Source organism: Bos javanicus, chromosome 6, assembly GCF_032452875.1.
Source record: "Bos javanicus breed banteng chromosome 6, ARS-OSU_banteng_1.0, whole genome shotgun sequence".
NCBI classification, from domain to species: domain Eukaryota; kingdom Metazoa; phylum Chordata; class Mammalia; order Artiodactyla; family Bovidae; genus Bos; species Bos javanicus.
In genome coordinates, this window is record NC_083873.1 from 46,074,050 (window position 1) to 46,087,214 (window position 13,165).

At 38.3% G+C, this 13,165-nt stretch overlaps 1 protein-coding gene and 1 non-coding gene across 9 annotated transcripts in view; one reads left to right on the plus strand and one right to left on the minus strand.

Annotated features, from left to right (window-relative positions):
• Positions 1-13,165, plus strand: part of RBPJ (recombination signal binding protein for immunoglobulin kappa J region) — a 242,172-nt gene that overhangs the window by 153,278 nt on the left and 75,729 nt on the right. The window lies entirely within an intron of this gene.
• On the minus strand, positions 7,421-7,524 carry LOC133250179 (U6 spliceosomal RNA). Its single transcript, XR_009737283.1, has one exon. It is a non-coding gene; the product is annotated as a U6 spliceosomal RNA (small nuclear RNA).

The following is a 13,165-nucleotide window of genomic DNA, read 5'->3' on the forward strand; positions in this document are numbered from 1 at the left end:
TATATGGCACTTGGGCATCTGTAGATTTTGGTATCTGAGGGGGTCCTGGAACCAATCACCTGCAAATACTGAGGGACGACTATGTAGCTTGACAAAACTTGAGACTTGCAGATTTGTGCAGTGAAAGGAATAAGCTCATGGGCAAAAAAAGAGTTGAGACAGACTAGTGAAGTTCCCTGAAACTCTGATCTTGGATAATAACTAAAAACAATAGCAATCCTAATAATAAAAAGACTAGGATTTGTACCTTTTTTTACTGTCAGTCTGTGGAATCTCAAATGTTAGGCTCAGCCTCTTCTAGTTGTAGGTCCTGGAAGGGCATTGCTTCTAAGAGGCTATCTTCATTAAAATGAAAAGTTAATTTTATGTGTAGCATTCTTCATTAACCCATTGTTTTATTACTGGAAGGTTGTTGTTGTTGTTGTTTTTGCTTCATTTGCACAGGCAGCTTTGGCAGATAGGTTGACCCAAACTGAAAGAAGAACAATTACTGAAGCTACTAAACCAACTATTTATAAGAAAGAAAAGTACTTTTGTAGATTTTCAGGGCTTTTTCCTTAAAATATTAATCTATTACTAAGCTTTTATGTTTGTTTGTGAAAAAGCTTTCCTCAGTTGGCTTAAGACATTTAATATGCTAGGAAAAACAGTGTATGAAGCATCATGAATTCCTTTTACACCAGCATCATTCCACACTGTAGTTGCCTAAGAAGTAACTCACAGCAAAGAAACATACATTGTAGCAGAACAGACTTATTCTGATATAATTTGTTAAATGTGTAGGATGAGTGGCAGGTGAATTCAGTTGATCCATGAACAACTTGGGGGTTAGTGGCGCCAGACCCCTGTACAGTGGAGAATCCCCATGAAACTTTGCGGTTCAGCTCTCTGTACCCGTAGTTGCTCATCCTCAGATTCATCCAGCCATGGATTGCGTGGTACTATAGTGCATGTTTATTGGAGGAAAAAAAAAGATCCCTGTATAACTGGACCTGCACAGTTCAAACCGTGTTGTTCAAGGATCAACTGTATTAGTTTTGAAGTCAGGAAGATCTAGCTTTGAACTCTGGCTGTACCTCTTAAAAATCATTTTCTTGCAAGTTACTTCTTTAAACCTCAATTTCTATTTCTGTAAAGTGGAACTAATTTATTATACCTGCCCATGGAAGTTTGGTTGTAAGTAAAGGAGATAAGACCTGAGAGTCTTTTTTACACACCATATTTACTGATAGTAAGTATTAGCTCTTATTGGCAGTTGTCATTTATAATTCATAATACTATTCAGAGCAAAGCATAGCATATACCACTACCAAGGAATATTTTCAGCAAGTTTAACATTTCTCAAATGATTTTTAGATCCTTATCAATTTTATTTAATATTAAATACTTATAAGAAGGCAGGATTTTGTTCATACTGTCAAATGTGGGTTACGAGGAAAATAGACACAAAATATATGATAAATGAGATTTGTATTTTCATTTTTTTGACAGTTTTACATAGGAAACTGGTAAAATAATCAGAACATGCAGAACCTGTAATTGTATTTAGGCTTATGTGATGTAAAGGGATACAAACAGATTTTTTTCCCTTTAGTTGCAAAGGAGATGAACTTCTTTTCTGCTTCAGATCAGATCAGATCAGTCGCTCAGTCATGTCCGACTCTTTGCGACCCCATGAATCGCAGCATGCCAGGCCTCCCTGTCCATTGCCAGCTCCCGGAGTTCGCTGAGACTCACGTCCATCGAGTCAGTGATGCCATCAAACCATCTCATCCTCTGTCGTCCGCTTCTCCTCTTGCCCCCAATCCCTCCCAGCATCAGAGTCTTTTCCAATGAGTCAACTCTTTGCATGAGGTGGCCAAAGGACTGGAGCTTCAGCTTTAGCATCATTCCTTCCAAAGAAATCCCAGGGCTGATCTCCTTCAGAATGGACTGGTTGGATCTCCTTGCAGTCCAAGGGACTCTCAAGAGTCTTCTCCAACACCACAGTTCAAAAGCATCAAGTCTTCGGCGCTCAGCCTTCTTCACAGTCCAACTCTCACATCCATACATGACCACTGGAAAAACCATAGCCTTGACTAGATGAACCTTTGTTGGCAAAGTAATGTCTCTGCGTTTGAATATGCTGTCTAGGTTGGTCGTAACTTTCCTTCCAAGGAGTAAGCGTCTTTTAATTTCATGGCTGCAGTCACCATCTGCAGTGATTTTGGAGCCCAGAAAAATGAAGTCTGACACTCTTTCCACTGTTTCCCCATCTATTTCCCATGAAGTGATGGGACCGGAGGCCATGATCTTTGCTTTCTGAATGTTGAGCTTTAAGCCAACTTTTTCACTCTCCACTTTCACTTTCATCAAGAGGCTTTTGAGTTCCTCTTTACTTTCTGCCATAAGGGTGGTGTCATCTGCATATCTGAGGTTATTGATATTTCTCCCGGCAATCTTGATTCCAGCTTGTGTTTCTTCCAGTCCAGTGTTTCTCATGATGTACTTTGCATATAAGTTAAATAAACCGGGTGACAATATACAGCCTTGACAAACTCCTTTTCCTATTTGGAACCAGTCTGTTGTTCCATGTCCAGTTCTAACTGTTGCTTCCTGACCTGCATACAAATTTCTCAAGAGGCAGATCAGGTGGTCTGATATTCCCATCTCTTTAAGAATTTCCCACAGTTTGTTATGATCCACACAAAGGCTTTGGCATAGTCAATAAAGCAGAAATAGATGCTTTTCTGGAGCTCTCTTGCTTTTTCCATAATCCAGCAGATGTTGGCAATTTGATCTCTGGTTCCTCTGCCTTTTCTAAAACCAGCTTGAACATCTGGAAGTTCACGGTTCACATATTGCTGAAGCCTGGCTTGGAGAATTTTGAGCATTACTTTCCTAGCCTGTGAGATGAGTGCAGTCGTGCGGTAGTTTGAGCATTCTTTGGCATTGCCTTTCTTTGGGATTGGAATGAAAACTGACCTTTTCCAGTCCTGTGGCCACTGCTGAGTTTTCCAAATTTGCTGGCATATTGAGTGCAGCACTTTCACAGCATCATCTTTCAGGATTTGGAATAGCTCAACTGGAATTCCATCACCTCTAGCTTTGTTCGTAGTGATGCTTTCTAAGGCCCACTTGACTTCACATTCCAGGATATCTGGCTTTTGCCAGTGACTTGTAGTGGTTTTTGAGATTATAATCTCTTTTTCAACTCAAAGCTTTCAGTTAACCAAATAAGTTAAAATGGAAATTTATGACATCTTCTCATTGATCCTTTTTATTTGATTTGAAATTGCTTATTGACAATGTTATTCTGAAATTGAACATCATGTCTGTGAGCTAGTACCTAGTATCATGCATGGAACTATGTTCAAAAAATTCTGTTCTTTTCTTGAAGAAAAGGAGTCATTTCTTGAGAACAGGTAATATCTTTGAATAACTTAAGTTTATAAAAGATGGGTCAAGAGAGTTTAGTCTTTGTGCTTTAGTGGGGAATCCAGCTATGCTTATAACTAATATGAAGTAGAACACGGTGACTCCTATAATAGAGACATTTTGCAAGTACATAAAAATAAGGAATGATTACTTAGGACTGGGGATTTCATCAATGGCTTTTTGAAGGATTTCTTACTCTTATTATTTTTAAACCTTTTTTTTCCCCCCTTGCCATGCCGTTTGGCTTGGGATCTTAGTTTGGGATCTTAGTTCCCTGACCAGGACTGGAAGCTAAGCCCTCAAACAGTGAAAATGCCAAGTCCTAAACACTGGACTGCCAGGGAATTCCCTTAAACTTTCAAATTATGCTAGAGAAAGATGAGTTCTGGGAATCTGGAGGCAGGATATTTTGTTCAGGAATACCTGGGATACTGTCTGTTCTCTGACCCTCCCTGTCAGGACACGTAGTTCTTGTAGGAGACAGATTAGTTTTAAAAACTGCAAGTGCCCAATGTTTGTAAAGATTCCTTTAAAATGGAAGAAAACAGAATCAATAGAAGGGTAAGACTAAGTAGTGGCCGAGTGAAAATGTGGCTGTCTAGTCAGCTCTGCTAGACTGGGCCTGAGAAGTGTGTCCCTGGCAACCGTGAATGTCGTTAGGGAGCCTGGGCCACCGTAGGTCTGTGCCAAGTTAGGCTGCTTGTGCTTCTGTTCTGCGTAGCCACTGCCATTCAGTTAAATTTTGTATCTTTGGGTAAATAGAGTAGGAACTAGATTAGGCCAGGTAGATCAGGAATGAGAGAGATAATCTATGTATCTCTTTGTGCCTGTTTGTAACCCATTTGGAATGTTACACAATTAACATGAGAATATATTCTTGTATCATTATTATGGTAATTTAGAAGCCTCTAGTTCTACTTCCTTCTCCAGAGGTAACCAGTTTTAAAATTTTGAGATATATTCTTCCAATTTTCCATGTATCTAAATGCATATAAAAGTATATGAATGTAGTTTGGGTTTTCTTCAGGACAGGTGGGCTCATATTACTGTATTTGTATAGTATAATGTTTACTTTAAAAAGTTAATGATTCTTGAGTTCTTAGTGTACATTTAGAATTACTTTTCTTGGGAATTCCCTGGTGGTCCAGTGGTTAGGATTTGGTGGGCTTGGGTTCCATCCCTGGTTGGGGAACTAAGATTCTGCAAGCCATGTAGTGTAGCAAAAAAAAAAAAAAAGGAATTTTCCTGGCACCATTTACAAAAATAGAATGAGAAATAGATTTGTGATAAAGGGAAAGTTTCTTAAAATACAAGGAAGATAGTTTACTATCCACTGTTGGTGTATTTGCACGAGGTGTCTTCAGTTTTTTTAATTGAGCAAAATGTATGTAAAATAAGACTTATTTTTTTTAACCATTTTTAGCTGTACAGTTCAGTGGTATTCAGTTCAGTTCAGTTCAGTTGCTCAGTCGTGTCCGACTCTTTGCGACCCCATGAACTGCAGCAAGCCAGGCCTCCCTGTCCATCAACAACTCCGGGGTTCCCTGAGACTCACATCCATCGAGTCAGTGATGCCATCCAGCCATCTCATCCTCTGTCGTCCCCTTCTCCTCCTGCCCCCTATCCCTCTCAGCATCAGAGTCTTTTCCAATGAGTCAACTCTTCGCATGAGGTGGCCAAAGGACTGGAGCTTCAGCTTTAGCATCATTCCTTCCAAAGAAATCCCAGGGCTGATCTCCTTCAGAATGGACTGGTTGGATCTCCTTGTAGTCCAAGGGACTCTCAAGAGTCTTCTCCAACACCACAGTTTATTCAAAAGCATCAAGTCTTCGGCGCTCAGCCTTCTTCACAGTCCAACTCTCACATCCATACATGACCACTGGAAAAACCATAGCCTATCGTTCAGAACTTTTTCCATCTTCCGAAACTGAAACTCTGAACCTATTAATTAACTCTGTTCCCCCCTATCTTGAGCCCTTTGTAACTACCATTCTGCTTTCTGTCTCTATGAAATTTGACTGTTCTACGTACCTCATGTGAGTGGAGTCATACAGTATTCTCCTTTTGTGACTGGCTTATTTCACTTAACATGAGGTCTTCAAGGTTCATCCATGTTGTAGCATGTGTCAGAATTTCCTGCCTTTTTAAGGTAGAATAGTGTTTAATTGTATGCATGTACTACCACATTTTAAAAATCCATCCATCTCCTGGTAGACATTTAGGTTGCGTTTGTTTGAGTTTTTTGTTTGTTGGTTTTTGGTGGGAGGAATCTTGGGTTTTTTGTTTGTTATTGAAAAGTGGATACGGTAAAATTGAATTTGATAAAACTATGCAAAGCACTACACTCCTGTAGAGACCCACTGTTTGAAAATAGTGTTTGCTGCCACAGGGATGATTTTACTTTTTACAACTCAAATATATTATGGCTGTTGGAAAAATGACTTAAAATGCTTATCCTACTAGTGGTAGACACCACAGTGGTCAAAGGTATAATATAATGTTAGACTGGACATAGATGACTTGAGGCTTTAAATATAATCATTGGATAATTGTGACAATTAGTAAAATGTACAAAATTATGTGCACTCTGAAGTGCCCAAAACAGAGATGGTGTTATAATACATGTCCTAGTATTACATGATTGACTTAAGAACTGTTTGAAGAATTTAAACTATTAGATAGGTGAAATAAAACAGCCCCTGCATCTGATGAAATAACTTGGTTGATAAATGTAACCTAAAATAGGGAGGAGTTATAACCTGTCCAACCAGTCCATTCTAAAGGAGATCAGTCCTGGGTGTTCTTTGGAAGGACTGATGCTAAAGCTGAAACTCCAGTACTTTGGCCACCTCATGCGAAGAGTTGACTCACTGGAAAAGACTCTGATTCTGGGAGGAATTGGGGGCAGGAGGAGAAGGGGACGACAGAGGATGAGATGGCTGGATGGCATCACTGACTCGATGGACGTGAGTCTGAGTGAACTCCAGGAGTTGGTTATGGACAGGGAGGCCTGGTGTGCTGCGATTCATGGGGTTGCAAAGAGTCAGACACAACTGAGCAGCTGGACTGAACTGAACTGAACTGAATTGTTCAAGTGTCTAAAATCTTGATACTTTGTGGCAGTAATTTTCTAATTGAAGTTAAAATGAGAGTGAGGTGAGAATATCACAGAACTATCAAGAATATCAAGTGTATCACAGAGGTTCCTTTATCTTTTTATACCTTTCTCCCTAGAAGACACATACTTCCCAGATTCTCTGCAGTTCTTTTCTGTTTAACAAAGTTGTAATTCTAGGCCTACAGCCTGAAAATGTGACTTCTATTAATACATTTCAACACAATTCTATCTCAGAAACATGTGTCACGTTTTAGAACTCTTTAATACATGATTTTCTTTCATGTTCCTTTCCTATTTAAAATATATACCCAAACATTGCTGCACATCAAACTTTTATAACATTTGGCATTAGGAAATGGAAGAGCATGAAGAGAATACAAAATGTAGGTGAAGCATGGTGATGGAAAATTAAAGCAATAGATGAAAAGAAGTCCTTAGAGACTTTCAAACTAGTTCTTTCTAGGATGGCTGAAGTTATAGGACCATCCTTTAGCTTTAATAACTTCTTTCAGCCTTATGAGCTACTGGAAGGTAGTTGGTAATTTAAATGAGATGCTTAGTGTCAAGTGGAAAGCACTTCATATATGTTGTCTGTTAAGTTTCCTTCTAATCTGTGGGATTCAGACTGAGAAGCATTTTGGTGACTGGTGATCATCAGATAATAGGCTCCTGTTCTTAGCTGAGATTGCCTTTATTATTTTAACCTCTGCAGTGCTTGGACTGTCTCTAAGTTAGTCTGTATAAGTAGAGATTTTCTTAAATATGTTTACCACATTATTGTTTATTTAACATTGACAGATATAGATGGCAAGAAGATGCATAATTACTGATATTACTAGAACACTTGTTTAATAAATAATACATTTACCCCCGTTTTTGGTTTTTCAAAATATGGAGTGCTTCATGAATTTGTGTGTCATCCTTGCCCAGGGGTCATGCTAATCTCTGTATCATTCCAGTCTTAGTATGTGTGCTGCCAATGTGAGAACCATTTACCTCATTTTTAAAAAATTCGAACTGCAACCAAGAACTAAATAGACTAACCTGACTCATCATATCACCTTACTCCACAGAAAGTTCTGATAAACTGTAGTAAACTCTGTTAGAATATCTGAGCACGTCCAATTTATTATATCTAAACTGAACTACCAAAACCCCCTTCTTTTTCCCTAATGTATTTTGTCTCTCAGTTTTATTGAGATATAATTGACATATAGCTTACATAAGTTTACGGTATGCAGCATAATGATAACTTACATCACCAAAAGTTTGGTAAACAACCACAGTCTCATACAGATACAAAATTAAGAAATGAAACCCCCCCCATCTTCTCCTTAGGTTTTCCTCATTTCATGAAGTAACTCCATCCTTTGGGTCACTTAGGCTAGAAACCTTGGAGTCGCCATTGTCCTAGTCCTCTTTTTGCTTCATCTCCATGATCCACAGTATCATCAGATGTGGTTGGTTTTGTCTTTAAAATATGTCTGGAGGTTCTGAAACTTCAAACAGCTTCTATCCTGTGTGAGGCTTTGTCATCTTTAACCTACATAGTCCCATAGCCTCTTAACTAGTTTCTTCTGCTGCTTCTCGTATGCCTTTTCTCTTTCTCTGCTCCACAGCCAAGTTCACGCTGACCTTCCTCTCTTCAGATCTTCATCTTCTTTGACTCAAAATTTGGGGTAAAAAGCTCAAAACCTTCCTGATGTTCCCTACAACATGTACATGCACACCCCGACCTGTACTCACACAAACTCCCATAATCTCTTGTCTCCTAATAACCTCTTGAAATCTGTTCCTCGCCGAAACACTCCTGCTTTGAGGCCCTTGGACCTGCTGTTTATTCCCTTTGCAGGAAATCTTCCTTTCACCACTTCCTTCAGATCTTTGCTCAAATATTACCTCATTGAGGGCTTATTTAAAATTGTATACCTCACCCCCTGTCTCCCTTATCCTTTCCTTCTCTTTCTGTCCATAGTGTTTGCCACTATCTAACATTCTAATTATCAATACATTGTAAACTGCTGCCAAGGATTTTGGTCTTGATTTATACACAAAGATATTCTCAGTACTTTGAAAAGGGGTGGCACATTGTAAATGTTAAAATATTTGTTGAATTAATGAATTTATCAAGAGAAAGGAAAATGCTTGAAGGCATGAATTAGAGCCACAGATTGGATCATCATTGACATAATTGAAATAAACATAAAAGTGTGAAAAATTTAAAACAAGCATAAGTACTTCTTGAACATTAAATTAAAAATTTATAGGAAAATGTTTTGACTTTAGAATTGCGACATTAGCGGTAACTGATTATCAGATTGTGCCTTCAAAGTCAGTAATGTTTATGCTTTACTCTAATGGGCAGTGATCTAGGTACTTTCACATTTAAGCAGCATTTAAGCATTATTATTGTAGTTTTATTCTGTTATTATCTACAGAGAAGTTGTGATCGGTCAGAAATTACCCTTCTGGTGAGTTTCTAACCTATGTCTCTTCACTGCCAAGTCCAGAACTTGATCAGCTCATTCTTTTATACTCATGACCACACAGTTTTTCAAGCCACCAAAATTTACATTTTATTTTAAACAAAAAGAGACCTAAGCAAGTAAACTGAAGGAGAAACAAAATGATATGGAGAAACTCAGTTCACTCATAACCATTTTTGTAAGTATATACCTTAAAGAAAGTAGAGGTAGATTTGGTTCAGCCTCTTTAGTGTTTCTTCCTTAGCTTCCTCTCATATCCTAGAAGGGAAAGAAATGTCTGCTGATGGCTGTATCTGCTTGTTTTGAGTAAATGTCTAGTAGTTTTCATGAGCTGATTTACTGTATTACTACTTTTCCTGCCTGATGTCCTTTACTCAGCACTTGAACAGTGTACCTTCCATCTCCCTGTTCATTTTCCCCACCCTCCTAGCTTAGACAGGTAGCAACTTGCTAACACTAATCTATTTGAAAAGGACAGTTGTGTGTGTGTATGTATGCATGTGTGTGTTTATATTTAAATTATATTTGTCCATACTGTGCCATCTAGATTTCTAGCAAAAAATTCAACCATATTCTAGTTGACCCCTGGGTGTTTGTCACTTTAAGAGCAGCAGCAGCAGGCGCTTAGCTAGTTTTTAATGATGTTGCTGAAAATTAGGATATACATATTGAGAAAAGGGCTTCCCCATTTGGGAACTCCTCAAAAGTAAAATTAGCTGAATGTTGCATCTTCCAGAATTGCTAGATCTCAAATGTCTTTTAGATAGTGGGTCTCACTGATCTTGAGTTTAACCTGTTAGCTATAGGTGCTTGAAGTCCCCTGGCCTCCAGTGTTTAATTGGAAAAGGAGTTACAGTTTTACTATCAAGATGGGAATTGGAATAGTTTATCATTCTTGGAAAGATTCTTTGAAAGTTGCTCAAACCAGATTTAGCTTTAGAATTGAAACCTTTATTAGCACTGACATAAAGGAGCTTAGAACTTAAATACCTAGAATACATGATTTTCATACTTTAGATAGTAGCAGTGGTTACTTTGCTGTCATTATTTAACAGGACTGTTTTTGAGTACTTGATTGACAACTCATTTAAAATTAAAGTTCTGTAAAACACATTCCCCAAATTATGGTATCTAAGTAAAAACACATTGCATCATGAACTCAGTAGTTAGAACTTTTCTTCTTAAAAACTTCTTATATATAATAGCCTGTGAGAATTTATGTAAAAGCACTAACTTAGCTCAGCATGTAGTATGTCATCTATTGTAAGCACTGAAAACATTAAAAAGTTTTTTAACTTGTCGAGATCTCACCTATTTCACCTCTTTATTCTTTTCCTGTTAAATATCATGTGATGTTAAATTCTGTTTTGCCCACTACTACTGCAGTTTGTGGATATGGAAGGGTGGGGCAAAGGTCCACAGATCTGAAACACCATGGTGTGTTCTGAAAAGTGTACACATGTCCCGTGTGGCTAGAACAAATGTTGTCTGGAGGAGACCAGAAACTGGGTCGGGGAGAAGCTGTTGCATATGTACAATTAAACCAAACCCAGCACCTTTTTTCTTTCATACTTCTTAATATTGTGTTCTTCCTCAACAAAACTCCGTTTCTTTCTTTTTTTTTAATCTTCAAATTTTAATTCGATTTATTTATTTGGCTGTGTTGGCTCTTAGTTGTAGCTCATGGGCTTAGTTGTTCCTCAGCATATGTAATCTTAGTTCTCCGACCAGGGATTTAACCCAAGTCTCCTGCATTGCAAGGTGGATTCTTAACCACTGGACCACCCAGGGAAGTCCCCAAACTCAAGTTTCTTCTAAAATAAGTCTACCTAGGTATATTTTAAAAGCTGGCAAGTTTCTGTAATACCTTTTGATGATCTTTTAAAAGTTTTCTGTTGAGATTTCTGGTGGTTTGAGAGTAATAAAATTTGGGATGCTGTAAAACAGTATGTGACAGGTAAAGTCTTTGGAGTATTTTTTTAGCTTTTATTTTATATTGGAGTATAGTTGATTTACATTATTGTGCTAGTTTCGGATGTACAGCACAATGTTTTGGTTATGCATACACAGTGTGTGTGCTCAGTTGTGTTCGACTCTTTGGAACCCTATGGACAGTAGCTTGCTGGGCTCCTCTGTTCATGGGATTTTCCCAGGCAAGAATACTGGAGTGGGTTGCCATTTCCTTCTCCAGGGTATCTTACCAGCCCAGGGATGGAACCTGGGTCTCCTGCGTCTCCTGCATTAAAGGTAGATTCTTTACACTGAGCCATCGGGGAAGCCCCATATACATGTACATGTAGCTGTTTTTCAGATTCTTTTGCCATTTAGGTTATTGAAGAGTATTGAATAGAGTTTCCTGTGCTATAAATAGGTCCTGTTTTCTGTATAGAAAAATTAACTGATATTTGACTGAATATCCTCAGCTAGTACATGGTTTGCTCATCATGAGGCTAAGACTGGGAGCAGTCCATGGGGAAACATGACAGTACAGCTTCTTAAGGGAAATAAATTTCATGCTTATTTTTGTTTTGTCAACCAAAAGTTATAACTACTACGATTTACAAGTCAGCTTTAAAAGATCTTTCGTGTGCATGAGTTCATGAACAACCTGGATCTCATTTGTAGGAATCAAATGAACTTTCTGACTTGAACAATTAAATATGATTCTAATCCTTCTTAGTGGCTTTAGTGAATGTGCATATACTCTCTTGTTAAATTATAGATAAAAAATCTATTTATATACACTGCCTACATTTTGATTAAGATGCATTTATAAAATTAGATTATTGTTATATCAGCCAGGTTGAAGAATAAAGCTTCAGTGTTGGACTTGATTTCTTCTGATTGCTTCTGGGAGATAGATTAGCATAGCAACATGAATGTGGGTTTTAGAGTTGGACACATGAGAGGGGATATTAGACCAATCACTTTGAGTCTTTGATGCATTATGTTGAATAAATTAGTGCTCAAATCTCCAGGAGCCTCAGTCTGTAAAAGAGGCCACTAGTCAGTCTTAGATCAGGATGAAATAAAATACCATTAGGTTCCTAGCATGAGGCTTCTTAGGTGTTGCTACTGGTAAAGAACCTGCCTTCCAATGCAGGAGATATAAGAGATGCAGCTTCGATCCCTGGTTTGGGAAGATCCCCCGGAAGAGGGCATGGCAAACCCACTCCAGTGTTCTGATCTGGTGAATCCCAGGACAGAGAAGCCTGGCAGGTTACGGTACATAAGAGTGGCCCAGAGTGAGATGTAAATAAAGTGACTTAGCACATGCACACACACGAGTCCCTAGCTTAGTTCCTGGCATATTATCAACAGTGGTAGCTCCAGTACCACGTCTTTTCTCCAGTAATATTTACGACAACATTGTGTAGAAAAAGTGTTGCAATTCCAACTGGAGGGTCTAGATCTAAGTCCTAGTTATTTTCTCATATTGTGTGTTTTCTTGGGTCAATCATTTGACCACAGAGTGTCAGTTTTCTCCCCAATAAAATGAGATTATTAAAAATGAGATAATGAGTAAACATTGGGCTTTTGTTCTTTATTCTCTAATGTATTTAAAGCCTGCCTTAGTTCTCAATGGTTCACATTATTCTTCCTGTGTAAGAGAGGAACTGCACTTCAGGAACATTAACCTGATAGTTACATATAGGATATGTTTATTTGGAGGGACAGAGTGTAGGAAACAATGTGGATTTCCTTCCAGGAGGTTGTAACACATACAGAGGCTTTGAAAGGTTTTAAGCTAGAGGAGGGAAATGATCAGTTTAAAAGATGATTGTGGCTGCAGTGATTCAGTGGACTAGGTCCCTTGTTTCTGTTGTTCATTATTATTTTCCCACCTGCCCTGGTAGAATTCTTTTCTGTATTCAGTTATGCCACTATTTCTAGCTTTCCGAAGAGTTACCTGTATTTTGGAATCTGTATTCCCTACAACCTGCAATAAATCTAAATCTCAGGAATATGTAGCTTTTCTGAGATTCATCTGTTGAATCTACCCTTTTAAGCAGGAGATAATTTCTGTTTTTCCTTAGAATGTGCTTTTTAGCTCTAGCTGGGAAACTTTTGTCATCTTCCATTCCTTGCCTGTTAACCTTTATACAAGCTGTTCCACAAACCCAGAGTATAGCAAACCTCTCCC